The sequence below is a fragment of the Leuciscus leuciscus genome (assembly GCF_965113295.1).
Source record: "Leuciscus leuciscus genome assembly, chromosome: 18".
Lineage (NCBI taxonomy): Eukaryota > Metazoa > Chordata > Actinopteri > Cypriniformes > Leuciscidae > Leuciscus > Leuciscus leuciscus.
The window spans coordinates 15089957-15109118 of NC_138742.1; the positions used below are offsets into that span (position 1 = coordinate 15089957).

Genomic DNA, 19162 nt, shown 5'->3' on the forward strand with positions numbered 1-19162 from the left:
AAAACAAGTCAAAAAAGACTAATTAAACTCATTAAGAAGTAATTGTTTGCAGTAGTAAGAGATATTACCACCCACTGAGAGGAATTCTACAGGAAAAGCAACATTTCAGTCAACCTGTAGGCTGCCAACAAGTAATTGATTGCAACATTCATGAAGTGAAACATAATTTGTTAAATTACCACTCCGTAGTTTAATTTTAAGTAATGCCTTGCAGATTCAATTGCTCCCCACATCATTCCATTAAAAGAGAAGCACAACTAAAGTATATATTTTTTGGGGGGTCATCTGTACACCTCCCGTCTGGAATAATTCCCAAATCTGCTCACACACCCTCAGCTTCCCATGCATGAGGGGGATGGGTGCGGCAGAGCCCAAGATAGGAGCATCTGCTTGGAATATTAAAGCATGTCTCAAACCTCTCCTTGCAGAAACCATCTCACACGCTCAGCCCCTTTATCAGCCTCCCTGTCAGCGGGAGTATGCAGAGAGCTGCTGTTGTTGCACTGGTACTTGTCACTGCTTGTGATGTGCTGGAACATTCCACCATTCCACCACTGTTTATCTGTCTGTGGAGTCTTAATGACAAGCGATGACATGGAAATGAAAGTGGAAGGGCTGAGATCACCAAAAGTGGCTTTTAGCGATGTCATTTTTTCATTTTATTTTCACAGATGTTGGCTGCAGGATGAGAAAGCGGTTTCATTCAGTGTCATCCACAATCCCAAGAGGCATTTCCTCAATTTCATGCCAGCCAGTCGTGCATTCCTGTTTATGCGACTTAATTGGCTCGCATCAGAGAAGCCACATTCCTGGTATTTATTCTCCCTGGAGATATGTGGTCAGCGTGACCCATGCCAACATTACATAGTCTTCCAGCTGAAAACCACATGGCAGCTGATGGATCAGGTCCATTGAAGCAGCCTGGGAGGTGTTTTTCCATGCAAAGATCTGATATCTCATCTCCCAAGTACTGTTATTGTCAAACCGAGTGGGCTTTGATATTTTCAGTCTGATTTGCAGCAATCGTCTGCAGTTTCTCGGTTAATGCGGCAACAGGAAATGAAAGGATGCTTATGCTGTGAGGGGGAATGGACATGAATAATTAACTGACAAATGAATGCAGAATGTCTGATTGTGTTCGTGCCCGTCGTCAACAAGTGAGGAGGATAAAGATTTCTTGTCACTTTTGGTTGTGACAAGAACCTAAAAGAGCTTTACTAAATGAATAAAAGTGATCTGGATTAGGAGAAAAGCAGCTGTGGAGCCGATAAGGAGATACAGCATTGCAAAACATTAGAGAGATGGGAAAGTGATTTTTAGTGCTTAAAGCCAGGCACACACTCAAGTCAAGTCACCTTAATTTATATAGCGCTTTGTACAATACAGATTGTTTCAAAGCAGCTTTTAACAGGAAAATTATGCATTTTGACATGCTATTTTAAAAAAGTCAATATTTTGGTAAATGTGTGGTATGAAAACCATTCTTGTGTAACTTACTTTTTATGTCAGACATGTTTTTAATAGTCCTCCTAAGTAGCTCACTCCTAATATCTATTTTATAATTTATGGCCATTTTTAAAGGAAATAGTGATGTATTTGCACAAAAATTGCTTTATATTCATAGTAGAGACGCAACCTCACTACTTGCATGTGGAAACAGACCTAAGACATCAGAAGGGCATAAGGCCTCCTGAGTGGACAAAGCAAACTCTGTAACAAAGATAATGAACCAAATTTATTTCTTCAAAGGACAGAGAGGTGGTCTGTGGTATAACCCCCCCCCCCCCCCTTTTGTTTTTGCCTTATTGTGGCTGTTTCTATGATCCAGGGGTCTTTATTATTCTTGTGCTGGCATGTAGTGCATACCACCAGAGAATGAGAAGTGATGGCCTTTTGAAGTCTTAATGCCTGCAAATAACTTGCCCTTCTCTTGAGCACTCAATGTGTGTGTGAGCATGCTTTTGCATGAAAATGAGAAATTAGGACAGGAATATGGATTGTTCCTCTCTAGTGCCCTTTTGAGATGAAAGGTAATTACACTGATAGGATTTGTGTGGTGCTGAGGGCTGTGTAGACGGTAGCTATTTGTTTGCTCACTTTGTGATTATTCAGATCTCCACAGATGTTTCCTGCCGGTCGTATGTAGCGTTATCACAGGTGCTGCTCCGTACGGCTTTATTTACAGGAGGCTTTTCTTGCCGTGTCTTTTGGTTATTTTAAACAGATCATGTTAGTTTCACAGCTGAAATCATCTCTCACCTGTGTAAACATCCCTCCTCCTCGTTGAATGTGACTCTAATTCATGCTAACAGCACACTGCCTGAATGACTGAATCTCAGACCGCTGCTGTGTCCTCCAAGGCCTCAACAACATCAGACCTTGGAGGACATTTAAAGGATGTGGAGGAATTTTAAGCCTCTCTCCTCTGTATAATGTCACTGGAGCAGCTGCATTCGAGTCTTTGAGATTATTCCATTTACCCAGAGTCCCAATGTCCCAGCATACCTTGGAAAGTGTATTATATAATGAGAGAGTTATAGCTGAATTGACAACTTGTTTGTGGTTCAGTGGCGATTCTTTTAAGACTGCACGAGAATGACTACCCAAAAATGTCTTACGTTATGGTAATAATGTCGGTTGGTTGTTTGGTCTGGTCTGGTCCTGTCCTTCCTTCGTACTTGCCTTTTCTTTTCTTCTTTTCCTTCCATCCTTTTTTTTTCTTTCTTCCTTACTTCCTGACTTCCTTTTTTCTGTCCTGACTTCCTTTCTTACTTCCCTTCCATTTTGACTTACTTCCTGCCTTTCTAACTGCCTACCTTCCTTTCCCCCTTTTTCTTTTAGCTTCTCTTTTTTTCTGACTACCTTCTGTACTTCCTTCTTGATTTCTTACCTGCTTGCCTTCATTTTTCTTGTTTTCCTGACTTCCTGTCTTTTCTGTCTTCCTTACTTCTATCTTAACCCCTTCCTCATCACCCCCAATTTTGGCAAGTGCTGCATTCATGACATACCCAAAATAAAAAGGTTACTGCTCATAAGTAATTCTGAATAGAAACATACACATACATTTAGAAAGCCAACCCTTGAGAGTTAATAGTTCAAGACTCAAAATTAACCAGACTGTTATTAATATTGAGATATATAAGCTCAAACATATTTTGAACTACAATAATCCACCAGTGATCCCTGACGGGTAAGGGGTTTTAAATGTAAAAAATTTTAAGTTTTAAATTCCTTCTTGCCTGCCTGTTTTCCTTTCTTGCTTCCTTTTCCCCCCTGACTTCCTTCCTTCCTTCCTTCCTTCCTTCCTGATGCCATGCTTCGATTTGGAAGTCTATAAAAGCATAATTTGCATAGGAAATATCATGTAATTGTTTATTGGACATTTTGCTTTAAATCAATGTTTTACTGGCCCACCTGGAAGCCCGGCTGTTTGGTTTAATGGTTGGGTGAGTTGTAAAATGGGTGGGGCTTTGCAACAAATGGCCAATGATTGAAACTATCCTGGCTTCATGGGGTTATACCGTTGTTTATGCAGTTGGGAGAGCATTAAATGATACATAACATCTCACCCTGCATTAAACGATGGCAGTAGTGCTTCATGATGGGGCGGCTGTCTGTGACTGTGAGTTATCGTGAACTCAATCTAAATCTGAAATGGATGGCCTAGAGACAATCTCCTGCATTAGATGACAGTGAATGATTGTATTTTTTCTTCTAACCTTCCCAGCGTACAGTTAAACGCTCCACTTATCTCATTGCAGCAGCTCATCTCTACACCCACAAGATTAGTACACCATGTCCTCATCAGAATTCATGGATGTCAAGATCTCTGCGCAGGCCATCGGCTAGCCATGATGGTTAGGTCTGTTAACAGCTTATTGATCTGGCTAGCCTTGTCCTGTTATGCCAGCATTCTAGCCAAAGCTTTGAGGCCAAGGTGAAGGGTCAGGTGAAGAGCAACCAAGACCACTAGCAATCCATATGGTCTTAAAAGAGGATAAATGCAAATGGTTTTCCCAGCCCAGTTCAGCTGACGGTACAGAGAACTTGACTGCATTATCAGGCCACATAGAATACAAACCTAGAATACTCAATGCAACCTTTGATGTGAACAATGTCTCAGAGATCAAAGACTGTGTGTGTGTGTCTTGTGCGTTTAAATGGCATTAGAAAAAAGACCAGTGATCTCTTTTATTTTATTATGGTTGGTTGTCCTTACTTGACAACCTGATCTTGTTTTATGAATCGCTGATGACTTTTTCTTGCTGAAAGGTGTAAAATCTTGTCCTACGGCACTTTGGCATACTGTACATCTAAGAAACATTCAACAATTATATCATGACAGCATTGAAGATATAGTTCCCAGTTGGTGCTTCATAATTGACTATCATTATTATGGCACTTTTTTTGACGGCACTGCATTGATATTCAGTGTATGGAATACTAATTGAATATCACATTCATTTTATTAATTAACATCTTTAGTATTGATCTTATGCAGGTAATTTAGCTGAAGCGCTTTCATTTCATGGAAATAGTAGAAAAAATGTAAATGTTAATTACTATTTAAATAAAAGTTTAATATTATCCCATTGGCTAAGCACTTAAAATATAGACAACAGCAATGTTCTGATTTTTGCATACAGAGTTTTGATATATTATGTGTGTAAAATTATAGTATTAAAATAGTACTGACACACACACACAAACACACAAAAAAATCACTGCTATATCTGGACGGTCACGACTTGTGCATCCTCATTTTCACAGCCCAAAATGTCAACATCTCAAACAAAAGGTCTAACAGAGCTCTGAAATCAGTTTTAATTTGATTGGGTGTCATTCTGTCCAGCTCTTTGCTGTTCTTCAATCAGTACTCCTCGGCTGTTGCCTCTCCGGGCCCTCGTCCTTTTTTAAAAAGTCTGAGTAGTCTCTTGACTCGTATGCTTAAAATGTGCGAATAACCACTGGACCAGCCTTTCCTACATTTCAAGTCCCTTATCAGCATAAGCTTTCTAGTTTCATGTCTTCTGAGACAATTTTTCAGCTATAAAAGCTCAGATAATAAACTGGGATGCAGGGATGGTACTGTGGTATTAATATAAATTTGAGGCTTGGAGGCAGATGTGTCTGCACCAATATCCACAAGTGAGTTTTTTTTTGTTTTTTGTTTTTTTAACACCCAGCCTGCTTTATTATCTATAGAAAAAATAGTAGACTGTGAGCTATTGCAGCAGCAGTGGTTTAGGATTATGACAAGTCAGCTCCAGTTACAGAAAACAGAAATGCATTATTTAACATGGTTATACAGATGAACACACTGAACTGAGTATAATGTGGTAACCTGTGTCGACCAAACAAACTATAACTCAATGTATTTTTAATAAGCTGAAATGAAGAATGACTATTTTATTTAGATGTAAATAAGCACTCTAAATTCTAGGTAATATGTTGATGTTAGCATATCTGTCTGACTTACAGCTCGTGTTTGTGTGAATAGAGAATTCAAAATAACCAGGGAATGTGAAGAATGTCCATTTGTACACATTGTTACATTGGTGGAAGGAGCTTACAATGGCTTATTGTTAACAGGCGTTTGCACTGGCTGTGTCATACAGCTGCGCTTTTCTTAGAGACCCTGTAGTGTAGATTCAGCATGATATATGATTTTAACACTTGTTTTCTGATGGAAGACAAATGGTAATCATGTACATATGAAATGCCATCGATTTAATTTACAAAGTAATATTTAAAAAACATTAAAAAAATATATATAAAAAAATCTTATGCTCACTGAGGCTGCATTTATTTGCTAAAAAATACAGTATACTGTACATTTTTATTACACTGTAAAAAGTGATCAGTTGACTTTGCCTTTAAAATTACTAAGTAAATAAACTTCATGCTTAATAAAAAATTAAAAAAGTAATTTGAAATTGTCAAGTTCACATAAATAATTTTTTTCTATTAAGTATCAAGTTTATTACTATAATAATTTTAAGGCAACGGGTTTACTAAATTTTAAGTAAGTGAACTGAACACTTTTTACTGTGTATAATTTAAACTAACTGTTTTCTATTTTAATATATTTTAAAGTATAATTTATTCCTGTAATGGCAAAGCTGAATTTTCAGCAGGCATTACTTCAGTCTTCAGTGTCACATGATCCTTCAGAACTTCATGGAGCAAGTTGTGCCCTCATGGATTCTGCCAAGATAATATCACTAAGTAAAACAAAGAAATTATGGCCACATTTTCACTGCAGCAGAATACGGTTGTCGGCCCTGTATTTGAGTCCTTAATACGGTCACTTTCACACACAGTTCAGTTAATTATGGGAGTGACAATGTTCAGCATTCTGTGACAACAACATTCTATGACTGAACTCACACCCTTAAATTTCCAGTACTCACAACTGTGTTCTCGTAAAAACTGTGCTATGTGAAAGGAACAGGACTGGACTGGACTACTTGTTGTCAGTGACTGTGTTACTGTAAGCTATCTTTTGAACAGGACATTTCGAGACTCACACCTGTTAGTAAATGCGGTTGTCAGTCCCAAAAACTGACCTGTTTACTTTCTTTAAATTAGTTATTAAACGGACATCATAAAGCCACACCCATGGGTGTCCTTATAAAGTTGAAATATACTGGGACAAAGAAAAGAACTGTGAAAATGTAAACAAAAACTTACTGAGTAAACCTGAGTGTTTTTGTAAAGTTTTCTAAGGGTCATTAAGCACCCAGGAGCCTTGTTCTTCCTTGCCTCCACCTTCATCCACTTGTTTTCAGTATTTGTTGGTGTATTAAAGGGGATCTTTTCTGAGGTATTCCTGGAAAGGGGTCAGTAAGCAACATGCTGTAAGCATCTGAGCTAATGTTTAAAAATGCCTTTAATTCTACACTTACATGAACTCATTCTTTAGCACAACCCTTTGGACTTAGTCCTATTGTGTTGTTCTGAGAATTCCTTCTGAAATCCCTTCCAGCTTGTCATTGAGGAGGAGGTGGTTGTGGTGGTGGGGGTGTTTCAAAATATTAACAGAATGTGGCCCGACCACTAGCATGGTGTCATCACGCAGGAATGTTAACCTTTTGATGCGAGGTACTTGCGTTTGCGCAAGCTTCTTCTGTTTGTATAGCCTACTCTTGTAGCTTCTTTGTGTGTTATTTGTTTTCCACAATATGAACAAGCCATATGCTACATTGTTGTAAATGTCAGCTGTAGCGGAGACACGCATAGCAGATCATCTGTAAACTAAAACATTCCCGCTTTGACCTTGCAACCTGAGCTGAATTCCGAAAACATGGACACGCTCACACAGGGTGAAAAAAAGCATCTCATCTTTCTCAGATGGAAATGCCTTCGATTAGATGTATTAAGCTTGGATTCATAAGCTGCCACCGCTCACAGGTCGCAAATATCGAGGGAATACGGGACCGCCAAGACTGCAAATGAGCTCCTTGGGGGTCAAGGAAATAGCCGAGCTCTTTCACTGATTCAACACTTTTTCAGCACTCGCCTTTTGGCTTCGCAAGCACCTCCCAGATGATGGATAAAGTTGAAATAGTTGTTGACAGCCACCCCTCGAGAGCCACAACCTGCCTGACCATGATCCAAGGACATAATGAGAGGGGTTTTGGACATCTGGCACTTTTGGACGGGAGCTTGTCGCTGCTTGCATTCTGACAAATGCCAAACTAGTTTGGAATGGCATGATGGTACTGTTGAAATTTTGTCATTCCTGGCCTGTAGCCAATTGAAACCAGAGTAAAACTAGACAGTCAAGTCTGTGAACTCAAATCCGCTTATAAATGAATCCTGATATTAAATAAGCTGTGTGATGGCATGGAGGTCCATATGAGCCCGGATTCTCTGTGTTCTGATCGGTGTGAAAGGCCCTCTGTGTGTCTGACTCCAGCTGCCTCCTTTTTTCCCACTAGCAGATGCATGGCAGGTTGTGCCTCAGTGGGAGAGACTTTTCGTGCAGCTGGAGCAGACCTTGGCCACCTCTGTTCCTCAGCTTGTATCATGAGACCAAACTGACAGTGCCCGATTTATGACTGTCTGAGGCCCGGATGAACTGTGTTTGACAGCACCAGACTCCACTCGGCAGCTTCCCTTTTCCTGAGGTTCAGCGCATAAAACATTTTGAACATTTTTTTTAAAAGGCTTCATCAGTAGAATGTGCAGCCAAGAAATGGGATTCGTTTTAAATATAGCAACGGGAAATTGGCAAACATTTTGAGAAACTCCAAAGGGCATCTTTAAATCATACAGAAGTGTCATGCCCTTTTAAGCTGTCAATTCAAAACAAAATACTAGTTTAGGGAAGGTGCTAAATTGCCTTAGTTATTTAATAATTCAAATTAATTAATCATAATTAGATAGATATTGGTAATATTATATTATTAATTACAGTATTTTTATTAATAATAATGATCAGCTAAAACAAGTTGATGCAGGATGCTCCTGAAATCATCGGTACTGTATTGCATATCCACAAATCTTCAGCATGCATTTTAGAAAATGTGTTTATGATTTAGTACATGACTTCAGCATACTGCTTGTCTGGCTAATTGTACAAGAGTTTTTTTCCCTAACAACATCAAAACAACAAAGCAATCACTGTCGCCGGAGGAACTCCTCTTACTAGATTTATAAAGCGCCACGACTATCATGTAGACCTGCCAGGTTGCTTACCACTTTGCCTCATTACACTTAACACTGATTAGATTAGCTTGAAAGGACTGGAGATGCGTCTTTAGCCGCAGTACCTGCAGCCCTCCCTCTCTGTATCAGTGTGTGCCAGGCCCTCGGTTTGTTTATCCAGATTTATGGATGCGTTTTATCGCCTAGCTCCAGCTAGCTCTGTGATATGCAAATATATGCCCAGCTTTATTGTCTCAACTCACTGCTGTTAGCAGAGGTTTGTATTCAAAATAGGTGATCGAGGGTTGTAAACACCGAGCGGTGAACACTCTTTTCTCAGTGGCTTCCATCTATTTGGTCGCAGAGATTTTCCACGGCAGTCATTTTGAATAAAATGTTGCTGTGCCACACTTGATTTAGGGTTTGAGTTACTTCTTGTTTGGCTCCTGGAAGTGAATGTGTGAACTGTTGGGGATTACGTAATTCATTTATGGGTGCTGTTTTATACTTTGCACCTTTTCGCCTGCATGTTTTGACACTTGAAGCAGATGAGTCCAGTGCCAGCCAGCCGGGGTCAAAGCCCTGACCTTTCCTCTTCAAATGCCTCACACAACCCCCACAGCCACAACTTCACGGTGATCATCCCAACCGCTCTGGTCAGTTCTATTATTGGGATGCTCTTCCATTCATTCATCAACCTCTGGCCTGTGATGAGGGGTGGCAGGGCGCATAAACGGCCCCAGCTCCCCGGTTTCACTTCTCTCCTCTCTTCTTTTCTCTTTTGTCTTTTCTCGTCTGTCCTTCCTCCTCTCTTCTCACTTATCTTTTCTGACCTTCCATCTCTCGCTCTCTTTTGTACTCTTTCTCTCTCTCTCTCTTTCTCTCTCTCTCTCTCTCTCTCTCTCTCTCTCTTTAATTTCACCATTGTTTATTGTCCTGTGATGTGAGAAAGACAGGAAGCTGAATAAATTGGGCCATTGTTTCTAGGGAGGATGAAGGGGGTTGAAGAGGCCTGTTAATATAGAGGAGGATTATGGTGATGGCTGAGCTATAAGGGCAAAAGAGACTGTCATTCGATCGAGCAACTCATCTGCAACAATGCTTTCATTTACCTGAGACAGTGCGAAAAGTCAACACAACCTTAAAATTAACCCCATTTTCTTTCTTAATGCATGTTTCTAGTCTTGTTATGAACGAATCATGATATTCCAAAGAAAAACAAAGAAGTTTGGCTTCATATTTAATACATTTTTCATATTTTCACTTGCTCTTCCCCTGAAACGTCTTTTTCCTTTTCTGTTGACAACACTTAGGCCACATAGGATATTGGATCATGTTAAAGTCGCGATGTACGAATAGACCTTTTCTTCCATATTGTGGCATACATTCAAGTGAAATGGATTATCTAAAAGAAAAAAAGTGTAGGGCAAGTCTGTAGTTTCACCAGAAGGTCGAGTTATGACGTTTTGATTTAAAAATATTTAAAATTAAAAATTAAAAACAAAAGCATTGTCTTGGGTGGTTGCTGGCAGACAGACGAGGAAGATGTATAGAATCCAATATCAAGGTTTATTCTCAAAAGATCCAACAGAAAGGCAAACGGAGAGCAACACACACTTAACCTGGACACTGAACTGAAACAGAACTGAACACATATTCAGGTGTTAATGATGGTGACTGATGAGTGCACAGCTGAACGTAATTAGTGACGAAGGCAGGTGAATACAAAACGTAACGAGTCCAAACTAACGTGAATGTGACAAGCATATACTTAGTTTTTCTTGATCAATAAGACCAATAACATGCATTTGGAAAATAGATTTCCATTTCATGCCAACTTTAACCATTAGCCAAATAGCTATTTAGGCTTTGCGTTTACACTTGGCATTAACATGCGATGCGATGTGTAAATACTCTGAACAGGTTGACAGAAACGGAGAAAGTCAAAAAAGCGTTAGGTTGTGCCCCGCTCATGTGTAAATGACAGTGGGCGGGGTTTTGTGTGACGTCCACCTGTAAATGCAGACACGATGGCTGGATTGCGTTTACATTACACTGAGATCCGATCACAATGCGTTCTCGACTACCTTGAACCTGGACACGCTGATCGGATTACATTCCGATCAGAAGCGCGTTTACACTTGTCTTTTCAATGTGTATGTGGTCAACATCCGAATATGGGTCGCATGTTAATGCCAAGTGTAAACGGAGTCATTGTTTTAGTGTACTTCACTTTGGTTGCACTCAAAATTCAAGTAATTCCCACTTGATAAAATAGTTTTTTTTTCTCATTAAACGTTCTGTTTTCCTTGGACGAGTACAAGTTATGCTAGTCAATTGAGTTGCAAGCTGCAGTTCACGTCAATGTGATTCTCCGTTTAGTTGGGGAGGGAGAACGGGTTCAGTTGCGGTGGGTCATTCTCAGTTTGTATCCATGTTAAAAACAGTCCTTCCTGTTTCGACTGATTGATAAGAAATGACTGCGGCTGAAAACTAGCTGCTCCAGTTTGTGGGTTTCGGGGAGTAACTCTATGTATCGTGTTTCCACACAAAGCCTGTATTTCCAGAACTCTCCATGGCCTCCAACAAAGCACCATCGTTCCTTTATGCTTAATTGAAGAGAAGATTATTGTTGTGGTCATACATAGTTTGTTTTCCTTTTAAAGATATTTCCGCAACAATCAGTATCTCTTTCAGTAACATATCAACTATAAACAAAGCAACAAATCCTCCGTTACATTTCAGCTTGCTTTGCTGTATGAAAACAGACACTCGTCCCGATTTACGCTAGACAGATGGCATGAGTTTGAGATGGGATGGGATGAGTCAGAGACGGTAACAAAACCTAGACCCTCACACAGGTACCTTGTTACCAGCAGTCTGACAGATCTGTGTAGTAACTGATCTCAAAGTCTGTGTGGATGTTTATTCAGAGCATCCTGGGTTTTGTTTGCTGTCTGAAGAGAAGCTAATTAGTGTTGTTTGTGATCTCCCTTAGCATGGCGCAGTTACCTGCCCTTTGAAACCACCCTCACTGGAGGAAGCTGCAGATCAGCAAAGCTCTTCAAACCTGCAGAGAACCTTGAACTTCCTCTGAGGCCCACAAATACTTGTAAACTCAAACAATATGCCAATCATGACTTCTGGATAGTAACGTTTTTTAGATGTTCTCAGGTCAAGGCTGTCCATTTGTCACAGGAATGTTTAAATATCTCTTTCATTAGTCACTACCCTAAGTATGTGGTGTTTTAATCATTAACTAGCGGTCACCGTGTCAAAATATTTCCACAAAAGCAGTTATGAAACTGCTTTTCATTTGGTTTTGTAAATTAAGCTTGTGGGCTTCATTAATGACAATTACTTGTGTTCTCTGTTTGAATTGGATCTCTCTCTCATAATTTATTCCATCTGTGGTGTTTCATTTATATTTAATGCGTCTCACCGTGTCAAGCAACCCTATCGTTTTTCGCGCACAATGACTCATTTTACTGCCTACCCTGCTGCTGCAGTTTGGACTCGTGAAAAATGACTTGTGAATGGTTCCCACTGTTTATTGTGCTGTCGTTTTCATCCCCAGGGAGCTCAATGAAGTGGGTTATCTCTTTGTCAAGGATGCATGGATACACAAATGCCTAGCAAAGACAAGCATTCACTGGCAGCTGCCTTAGCTATATTTACCTCTGCTAAAGACAATGCGTAAATGTCTACAGCATGTGTCGTGAGCCATTTAAAAAGCAGATCATGCTTTTGGAGAATGTTATTTGTATATGAGCACGTTTAAGGTGTTACCAACTTTGAATGATGAGAAAAGTTTTTGTTAGATAGGCCATGCTCTTTGGAGAAAGGTCATGTCTTTAAAGGGGTGGTATAATGCCCTTTTCACAAGATGTAAAATAAGTCTTTGATGTCCCCAGAGTGTGTATGTGAAGTTTTAGCTCAAAATACCCCACAGAAATTTGTATATAACATGTTAAAATGGTCACTTTTTGAGGGTGAGCAAAAACGTACTGTTTTTGTGTCTGTCTCTTTAAATGCAAATGAGCTGCTGCTCCCGGCACAGAGGGTGGAGCTTCAAGAGCTCGTGTCCTTTTACCTCACACAGACATGCACTGAAACTTTCAAAAACTTTTAGCCTTTTATGTTCAAACTGTCAGACAATAATGGAGAGACTCAAGAAGAAGTGACAAGATGTAGAATGCAAAAGGACATTTCTGAATGATTAGTTGAATGGTTGATTAGTTATGCAGCTGATGTGGAGTTAACTATCTTCTAGTCATTGATTAGCATATTCAGTCATGATAATCTATAAATCCCGTTCCCAGGGGTGGGGATTATGTAAATTCTACTGTTGGTGATGTCACTAACCCGTGAGGAATGTCGTGTAGTCCCTACCAGCTGTTTGTTGTAGTCCTTAAAAAAAGATTTCTTTAAAAGCAAATATCTCCCTTTGCTGTGAACTTTGAGTGTTGGAACTTTGGAGATGTTGTTTATGCACAAACAGCAACATAACACACTAACTAAAGTTAGAAAAGTGAAATCATAATCAACCACCCTTTTAAGATGAGTGGTGCTCTTGGAGATTTTTCTGATGAAAACAAGATTAAAATTGTATTAACAAATGATGTTCCTCTGACTTAATGAAACTAAATTGGATTTTGATTGAATAACTTGACAAAGTAACACTAAAAGTCAATATAATAAGCAGCAACACTGATTTATTTAGTAAATGTAAAAATAGGGAAAATGAGCATGAAAGATAAAATATCTGCATATATATATAATATAATATAATATAATATAATATAATATAATATAATATAAAATCACATTTTGTCTGATAGCCAATATGGAATCGATATATTTTGCATCCTAGCTATATGGAGTCAATTTGTGTTAGCTGTTAGAATTAAGTGCAAAACAAAAGCAACCCCAAACACAAAGTTTTTGAAATTCCTCTTGTAAACTGCAACAGGTGTTTGGCAGTCTGTGGTATTAAGGAAGGGTAGGAATGCACTTGTGTGTATTTCTGGATAGTCCAGTTTAATGAGGCTTTTTTACAATCCTGCCAGGGAATTTTTGTCTTATGTTGGCCTTGTGGATGTCCCCATTATTAGTGGTGCACTGATCAGTAAAATTCATGCTAATACCGATATTTTAACACTAAGATTGATTGGCACTGATCACGATCATCGATCAGCCATGAATTTAAGCAAGTTTGGGCAATCGTTGATCACAGGATTAAGACGAATACTGTCCAATTAAGATCGGTGGACGAACAATCTGTGTACGCCTACCCATTATTCACAGGCCACGCTAATCCAGTCCACATTTAAACCCGGTTCTCCATGCATGCCTCGCTCTGAGCTCCCCCTGGCCTGTTGGCAGCCTTCAGAAAGCTCTTCAGGAGGCCGTTTCCTCAGCATTGGTCACGCTTGTTTGCCTGGGCAGGCCGTTCCTAAATCTCATTCTTCCAGCCTGTCCTTCAATTGGGCATGTGTTTACAGATAAGGCCAGATCCTATTATGCTGCTAGGAGTTTCCAAGAGCAAAGGCGCGGTTTAGTCGGATGTGCTAAATTGGCAAACAGAGCGAAACGTACGACTACTGTCTGAAATTGTAGGGGGGCTGCTCTTGGGGGGGCTTATCGGTGTCTTTTGTGCAAGACTCACGTGTGTGTGGATGCATATCAAGGCGACGCATTGCTCCCAGCAGCTTTATCGATCCCTGGCTTCGGTCCCGTGTTTATGCGTGGCTGCAGAAAGGTGGTCTGCGCTCGGACAATACTGCAATAATGTTTTGACTCTTGACTCCCAGGTGGTTCACTTGTGTTGAAGGACAATCCCTATGGTAATTTTAGGCCGTTGGTTAACTGCTGCTGTAGCTAGAGTACTCTGACAGAGAGAGAGACATCCCATTGGATGCAACGCAGCACCTGATGATGTTGAATTTGTGTCATTGCAAGCAAAATATTGTGGTGTTTTTGATTGAGGGCTTGGATACGGGTCAAGGGACACTCAGACAATCATTTTGCGATTTGGATGAGTGTAAGGGATTGAGCTTTTTGCTGTCACATGTCACTGGTTCGCCTGTGGATTAACAATGAGCCTGGTTTTGATCATCTCTGTTGGTCGCTTCTAGGTCAAGTTGATCATTGGATCTTCTAGTTGCTTGATAATTCAGACAGTACAAAAATCTAGTGCATTCGTCAGAACAATAGATGCTTTGTGAGCGTGTTTGTGTCATATTTCCCCATAATAAACAGGAAATTGGGGGTACTGATCTGTGAATGCCGCTGCAATTAGTGTAATGTGCTTTGGGTCCCATTGTTCGGCTCCATCTACACCGACTACACAAATGCAGTGGACCTCACCTGTCACAACTGGTGTCTGAACCAACACACTGGAGGTTAAATGGGCTCCAACATTCCACTCCTGTTTTAAACGGTGTAAAATATTTATTCCTAATGAGGATGTTTAATATGTTGTGGGTGTCACACAAGATCCTATCATCAACAAGTGGTAGTCATTTGTAATGCCTGTTTAAAAATGTATCACATTCTCACAGTATCTTCTTCTGGATAATAAAAAAATAACCTTTCTGGTTATTGTTTTATATTTTGTACTTTTTCATGTTTGTACCCAGCCAACACGTGTATGTGGGGCCCATATGGGTATGAAATGGGCTGAAAAACTGGGCTCCATAATGACCTCATGCCAATTGCCCGCATGGATTTCATGCAGGATTGGACTTTCCACTAGGTGGGTCCCAACTGGGCAACATGCGCAAGATCCGATCTCGGTCCCAGCTGTAAAATAAATTGCGGTAGTGTGGTAACGTTAGCCTCATAGCATAATTGCCTAAGTCATATTTCAATGTCTTTGGAAAACAAGGAAAAACAAAGAATGACTTAGGCAATTATGCTATGAGGCTAACGATATGATAGGCTGGCAGGCTAGTTAATTAGTGGTGTGCAAAGCTAGCAGACTAATCAGCTTGTACTGTGCAAATCTGATAAGGCATTCTTTCTATTTTTTTTTCTTTCATTTTTTTTTTCTTCAGTTAGCTGGCAAGCTAAAAGGTTATTTGACAATCTAAAAGGTTATTTGACAATCCATAGTGGTTATATAATACACATTGCATTCTCTGCTTTGCCACATTTCAAATATCTTCCATTTATGATCTGTTTTCGCTATCAGGCCAATTATAGTATGTCAAGGCAGAACAACAGTTTTGAAGAACTTTGTAGTGATGCACCGAAATGTTTTTATTTTTTTTACCTAAATACTGAAACTGAAATTAATGTATCCATTTAGCCAAAACCAGAAACAAAGTTTTGTTTATTGAATTAGGGTAATTGAGTAATTGATTTGGCTATGCTGTTCAGGCTGTTGCATAGGGTGATAAATAGGTTGTAGCACTAGCAAAGTCCGGCAACAAGCTGTCTCTCAATATTTCAGATATTGCTGCTCTAGAATAATTTTTGGTCACGTTGAAGTGTTTCCACACTTCTGATATTAACCTGTTGTAGCTTTTTCACATTATGTGCTCTAAATAGAATAGAAACCGAATAACCGTTTCGGTCAACGTTTTCGGCCCTCCAAAACTACCGTATCCGGCTGAATTTTTTCTGTTTTCAATAGAACTGTTTTGTGGTCCAAGCAAGAGAGAGTTCTAGGAGATAAAACGCATGAAGTACTCTTCTATTTTGGTGGTGTGCACTATTGGATTTTGTATGGCTTTGGATCACGTGGCAACCAGTCACCTGAAAAAAACCAGCGGCTTTATTCTGAAAAGAATACCTTAAGCCATTAGTGCTCTGATTTAGTAAACTGAATGTAAATAGATTTACAGGAGCACTCTAGTTTATTATGCCGAACCGTACCATCCTGTAATTTTTCTAATGGGCAAAAATGCCGACCTGTTTTATTTAGCCAAACTGAGGTACACAATGAAAGAGTAACAAATTGTCATCTGGACATAGTGCCTATTAGGGATCAATATCACTGTTTCAACAACTTTAATATATGTTTGGATTCATTATGGGCTCACAGAGGGACACTGTACTTGGAGGTAAAGGTACAAGCCCGGTATTGATTTTGGAGAAGGGCTTTGTGTATGCCTGTAAAGATCACAGTAATACATGTGATGCTTTTCCTCCTCCAGGTTGGCGTGTAGTTCTTGCATTTCATAGGAGCCATCCTCAGACCCGAATCATGCTTCTCTGATGTTTTCCTACAGTCATGTCAGGTATTCAGCTCTATATGAGGATTAGAAACCTGCACATGTTAATTTCAGTCCACCTCAGAGAGCACCTGACCTCCATATGGCCCCTGATTATATATAGCTTACCTACAGAAGCAGAGATGCAGCTCTGTCAAAGTGACAGCCACGTGAATTGTAATCAATGGCTGAGATATTGATTGCGCTCTTAATTGGCTTCTTTCCAAGCTGCGGGTCTAGTCACACACTGTCGAGGGAAGAAAGCAAGTCGATAAATTATTCCTTAGATTTGCTGTTGGTGAAAATCAGTATTGAAGCATTAACCAACAGTTCGGGAGCTATTGGTAAACCACATATGCTCATGACAATTCAAAGACTCTTGACCGGACTTGAGACTTAGAAAGTTAGAAAGTGAGTGAGTTAGAAAGATGGATGGATAGGATCGGTCTATCTTTCTGTCTGTCTGTCTGTAATCATATTCATCTATAATAAATATCGATCAATAGATATGGATAGGTATGACTTACTATAGTTTAGTTTAGTTTAGTTATACATTTATTGTCATTGCATGGTATACATTACAACGAAATTTGATGAATCTATAGATTCATGTATTAATTACGAAAGATAGATACAGTACATATGATTTATAATAGATGAATACATACCATACAGTATGTCTGTCTACCTGTCTAAATATCTGTCTGTCTGCCATTGTATTGATACTTTAGGTTCTTGCTTCAACATATTTATTTATATTTTGTACTGTACATTTAATGTCATGTCCTATAATAAAGTAAAAGCAGGTCATCTCCATGCTGTGGCAACTGAAGAGCAGGTGGAGATTGGTCTGCCTTTGCAGAGTAAAAGAGTACAAGATGTTCATGTTTCATCAGGTACATAAGCAGAACAAAGACATAGGCAAGGGCTTTTTTGATGGCAGTTTGCTAATTATGAACCCGGTGAATATGGAGTAATGAGAATTTGCTTTAAAAGGTATAGTTGGTAGGCTTTGAGGGATTGAAGGGTTTTCTTTCCAAGATCCTTTGAGGTATGGACAGCGATCAGCAGAAAGATGAAGAGGTTGAGAGTAGATGAGGCAACAGGTGCTGGGTTGCCACAGCAACAGCATGGCTTGAAGGCATCAATGGCTTCGGCGGATGTTTGAATGCTCGCTCGCAGCAGGCACACAAGTGTTTTACAGTTGGCACAGTTGGGCTCAGTTTAACATTATCCCTATCTCAAAGGAGAAGACGCCAGCCAACACCGCAGTCAATCCTGCTGCTTGCTTGCAGAGGGAACAGCAGGACGGAGGCTGGCAGGCAAGTCACTCATGACTGCGTGGGTCCTGCCCCCTGCCCATTGGAAATATAGGATGGCTGGTGTCTTTGTTTATTATCTCCCAGTACGTTATCCATAGGCTCCTGCTGAGTGAACAGTATTGATGCCAGCACCGCAGAGGAGTGGATACACCGTTCTCACCCTTGATGTCGCGTCAATGGGTCTTAGATTTTCATCCTGACATTTCCATCATTGGGTCTATTGATCTTGGATGAGGGCCGGCTCTCTTAGGTAGATAGACAACCTATGCCGGGTTGTTTGTATGGGACGAGGGAGTGGAATACAAAAAACACCGCTTTTATGTTTCTTTACTAAAATGTGCAGCTTTGTAGAGTTTATTATATTCTTCTCAAGCTCATTGGGGAGGGCAAATATCCAATAATAAAGTAATTTTTTCTGTTTGTCCTACCCTCTGTGATCTTTACTTACTGGTTATTAATGGATTAAAATGGGCCTTAAGCTCTTCAATATAATAGGAGGTGCGTTACACAATTTTGACCCACTTTAACTAGCTCTTTTGTCTCTGGGTTCAGAGTTACTAAAGCCCTTACACATGTGTGTGCCCCCCCTCTCTTTGCTCTTTAGACACATAGCATATGCCCTGATCTGTTTAGCTAAGGAGATTTGAAGTCTCGGGCTAATTGTCAGCAGGCTTATGGCTGCACGACCCATAATGAGTGTACGAGTCCAGTCTGTTGCTTTCTAAAGGAGGGGGATCATGCGTTCAGGATGCTCAGTGTGAACTACAGAGTCATTTTTGGTCTGTTTCACATTTGAAGGATTAGCATTGAGTGGTTGATGACCTGGTTTTATGTCCTTCATGCATGAATGAAATGCGGTAAACAGTCTAAATAAATTGTATTAGTATAAGTGTATTAGTAAAATAGTATTTTTTACTTTTATTGCCATGTTAAAGATTTGAGAATAATCTTATAATATGCCTTTTACAA

At 39.8% G+C, this 19162-nt stretch overlaps 1 protein-coding gene and 1 long non-coding RNA gene across 3 annotated transcripts in view; one reads left to right on the forward strand and one right to left on the reverse strand.

Moving 5' to 3' along the window:
* magi3a (membrane associated guanylate kinase, WW and PDZ domain containing 3a) overlaps positions 1 to 19162 on the forward strand; it is a 134123-nt gene that overhangs the window by 9599 nt on the left and 105362 nt on the right. The window lies entirely within an intron of this gene.
* LOC309480782 lies at positions 15730 to 19121 on the reverse strand. The gene is made up of 2 exons (XR_014199783.1): positions 17001 to 19121; positions 15730 to 16908 (listed from the first exon to the last, which is right to left on the reverse strand). It is a non-coding gene; the product is annotated as an uncharacterized lncRNA (long non-coding RNA).